The 4,178-nt window shown below is 33.9% G+C and overlaps 1 long non-coding RNA gene across 6 annotated transcripts; it reads left to right on the top strand.

Annotated features, from left to right (window-relative positions):
• The first annotated feature begins 206 nt into the window (after positions 1 to 206).
• On the top strand, positions 207 to 2,641 carry LOC110929698. Of its 6 annotated transcripts, none has more exons than XR_004889941.1 (9): positions 207 to 481; positions 580 to 652; positions 826 to 881; positions 1,069 to 1,097; positions 1,222 to 1,302; positions 1,477 to 1,705; positions 1,779 to 1,830; positions 1,998 to 2,315; positions 2,400 to 2,641. It is a non-coding gene; the product is annotated as an uncharacterized LOC110929698 (long non-coding RNA). The 6 variants fall into 6 exon arrangements; XR_004889944.1 differs by having other exon boundaries at positions 2,388 to 2,641; XR_004889943.1 differs by lacking the exon at positions 1,069 to 1,097 and having other exon boundaries at positions 1,231 to 1,302.
• The last annotated feature ends 1,537 nt before the right edge of the window (positions 2,642 to 4,178 follow it).

Raw genomic sequence — 4,178 nt, 5'->3', positions numbered from 1 at the left:
ACAAACCATCCTACTTTAAAGGTAACACAGTTTTAACCAGGAAAAAACTTTTTTAAAATTTAAACTATATCCATTTATGAGATCCTAGATGCACTCTCCAAAATTTAAACTATATCCATTTATGAGATCCTAGATGCACTCTCCATCACAGCATATAGGTGGATAACCTAATGTCATTTCAAAATTTAAACGTTTATTTCCTTTCTCTCTCTCAAAATCCCTACTCCCATTTCAAAATTCAAAAAATATGTAACCACATATTTGTGAAGATGGCGGCCTCTGTTCAGGTAAGACGACAAAGGTAAGACGACGGTCACCCACCCTCATCAAGCACCGACTGTCGTCGCCACCACTCACATGACCCATCTCCGTCTCCGGTCACCCACCACCGTACTCCTTCTCCACCCTGAACCCCAATCGCCGTACAAGGACGTATTTCCGGTGGTCGTCTCCGGCGGTGGAACGGACGCATCAATCACTGGTGAGTTTCTATTACTTTTCAATTTTTCAGTTTGATTCATCTTCAATCTTATTGGAACCCTAGAATTCGTATCCATGTATATGTAAATCAATATGCAGGGTTTGAAGAGGGGTTATCGCATACATGGTCAGCCTAGGGTTAGGATGAAGATGCAGTGAGATGACGGCACAGGTAAGCAAATTACATTTTAATTTATGCAAAAAAAATCTGATTTTTTCATGACTCCATTCAATGATGGGAGTTCTACCAGAGGAAATCTTGAATTCATGATATTAGTAAGAGTGAAGTAAAATAAAAACAAAAAAAAAACCTTAAAACTCATCCATGTTTGTTTGTTTTCACAGCTTCTTACAGACCAACTGAAGATTTCAAACGTCCTTAAAGAGCAGCCCTTCATTAGGTAATTCCTACTCACCCATTAAATCGTTAATGTTGCCTAAAAATAGGATTATCATTAGATTTAAAAAAAAAAGACAGAAACATTTTTTTGTTATGATTGTTAACAGATTAATTGTGAAGTTACCCTGTTTTTCTTTCTTCCAGTAAAAAACAATAACAAAACTTTATATTTTTCCCAATGTGTGCAGCCTTTTCAGTATCTCAGAGTTAAAAACAGGTTTTAATATTTTAATTCGTTAATGTTGCTCCCAAAAAGAGTTTGTGTTTCTTTGTTTAATCACCGGTGGTTACATACATGCTAATTTAATTCAAAATTGAACTATAATATTCACCAAAAACAGATTGACCAGGTGGTAGCACATTAATGGTGGCGAGCAACTGACTTGGAATAGGAACTTTCTTATCGTTTTTCCTGTAGCGTTGTAAGTTCTCTTAGTTTAAGTTTATACCATCATTACTATCTTTTGATATCATTGCATTTGAAGTTTATAACTGTTAGTTATGACCTGTAAGTCTCTCTTGGAAAAGAAACTATGCAAATAACGCTGGACCCAACTTTTGACACTAAAAAAATGCTAAAAGTATCCTTGATGCAGGACTGGTCATTATAAGATAATAGATTTGGATGTATCTATAACTAGCAAAATAAGTGGGGTAACGCCGTAACGGGATCAGAATGGGTTCGGGGTTTGGGTCAAACCTAATACGAAATTCGTGGTTTTGGGTTTGGTATAAACGGTTTCGGGTCAGTTTCAGCCGAACCCGCTTAGCTAAACGGTTCGTGTTTGGGTCGAATCCGACAGGGTCAAGGAGAAGGATCTGTTGGTATGTATGCATGTTCAAATTTAATAGATACTATAAAAAGTTATTCAAGAAAGTTAATTACATATCTAGGCAGGTGCTTATCTTGATATGAATGGAAACAGGGTGTCTACTCCAGCCGATGCATTGTACGTAGTTCTTGGGATCTTTATTTTTATTTTTCTCTTTTTATCGATGAAACAAACAAAAAGACTTAAGACAAACAATGAAGCGCCGATCTGAACAAAGTTAATTACTGTTATCATTTTGATTTTAAACTGTTTTGTGAACCTCATATACATTTTGCGGCTTGCAGAATCCTCACCTTGTGTCGCCGGAGGAAAGGCCAGTTTTAAATGGCTTGACATCATTCCCAGAATCAGAGACTTCGCCAAGAAGCAGTTCCGGTAGCAACGGTATTGTTCAGCCACGGTTTGCTCGCGCTTCCTCTTTAGGAGTGGCTTTGCATAAGGAAATAGTAGCGGCTCTTGCTGACTTGTTATATAATGATGAAAAATTAAGTCTCATCGATGTTGCTGATATTGAACAAATTCTAAACCATTCCGAGATGACAACGCAAGTTTTTCTGCAAGCAGTCCGGTATCTTGCTCAATCCATGCTTGAAAATATTGAGGTATTACATTTTTTTAACATAAAACAATTAAAATTTGATTTTCTTCTGAAACTCTCGGTATATATAATCCAGTATATAATCCAGGTGATCGAGTCTGTACAGCACTTGTCAACAAACACCATGGAAGCTCTAAAAGGGCTTCGAAAGATTAGTAACATTTTATCGGAGATGTGAGGTGATTTTCTTCTTTATAATACATAAACTGTAATTATGATTTTTGGGAGTGGATGGCACTCTTGTAATTTAGGTTAACAGCTTCCGGTTAGCTTGTAAATGTAAATATATACATGTATCATATTATTTGAGTGACAAACTGATTTTCATAATGATATAATCTCATGTAATTGTATACTAACTTCTAAAGGTTTTTGATTGCCAAATTAAATACATGAACTTTATTTAGTGATCTTTTGTTAGATTAGTATCATATCTATCATCCTAAGAGTAATACTGTATTACCTTATTGTGTTCATATAACTTTAGCAGGTCATATTTCGTGAACGTTTCATTTTGATTTCTATAGTTTGTGACTTAAAACATTTTTATCATTCATAGTTTAAATGTCATACGACACTATATAGCTGACTTAACGTATTACCATTACCGGGGTTTAAGATAAAAAATAGAGTTAAATGTCATTTTAGTCCCTTTGGTTTGGGTCATTTTGGCAGTTTAGTCCAAAAGTTTTATTTTTCACCTGTGGGTTCAAAAAGGTTTCGTTGTTGCCATTTTAGTCCAATGGGTTAACTTCATCTATTATTTTTGTTAACGAGAAGGGTAATTCGGTCATTTTAAATGTCTTATGAATAATACAAGTTTATATGAGAAGTGTCGCAAGCTTTTGATTTTAAAGTAGCGGGTTCGTTTATGATCTTTATTTTATTTTCTCTATTTTATGGTGATTATTAACATTGCTACAAATAAGAAAACTAACAGACAAGTACCGCAATGCAGGTTGTCACCCCCGCCGCATCGCGCGGGCACCTTGCTAGTTTAACATATACACAACACTCAATAATCAATGCGAGAACCAAAATAACCCATGTTACATTCTTTTAAAAACGTTCATACAGAATTTCTAATTATAAGAACATTCACATTCTATCCATCCATCAAATTCTGAGAGATTGGTTTTTATATTATAAAAAGTGGTTGTGAGTGAAGGAGAGAGAAAATGTTAGTGTTCATCTGTATATTTAAAGGGACACTGTTCACCCTCTATAATTTTTTAATATATTTTGAAAACGGTTGTGAGCAGAGGTGAGAGAAAATGTAATGATAAATGTATAAAAATATATTATTTAATTAGAAGAAGAGAGAAAACAAAATGTTGTTTTTAGTGTAATTATAGGAAAAAAAATGGTAGATAAGATATGAATGTTCTAAACCACCTAAAATTTTAAATACTCACAATAAGTTTGAATACTCATTACTTTGATAAAATTCAATGGCATCATTAGAGCAAAGGCCCGTTGACAACTCATGTTACATATTATTGTATATGAAGGTTAAAACAAGTGATTTATATAATATATACTTGTATAACATATTATAGAATTAAAAAAAAACATATTTAGTTTCTTATAAAAGAAAATTTTCTTATCCGTGCCATGTGAATGTCTAATATAGTTCCATTTAACTTTGCTCATATCAACTAATGATGGATCAAGTCTAGTAGAGTAGTAGATATTGATTGGATATGACGAGAAATATTTGTGGTGGAATATAACTTGTTTACAAAACATTTCCTATTCTTAAACCAAACCTAAGGCTAAAGGATGTGGGGTCATAGTTGAGACATAATTTGTCAAATAAGAACATGAATGAAAGGCTATACAACATCCTTTTCTAATCCACCATGAT

The sequence above is a fragment of the Helianthus annuus genome, chromosome 3 (assembly GCF_002127325.2).
Source record: "Helianthus annuus cultivar XRQ/B chromosome 3, HanXRQr2.0-SUNRISE, whole genome shotgun sequence".
In the NCBI taxonomy this organism is placed as follows: domain Eukaryota; kingdom Viridiplantae; phylum Streptophyta; class Magnoliopsida; order Asterales; family Asteraceae; genus Helianthus; species Helianthus annuus.
The sequence above is the reverse complement of the archived record's forward strand: the minus strand, read 5'-3'. Positions and strand labels throughout refer to the sequence as shown.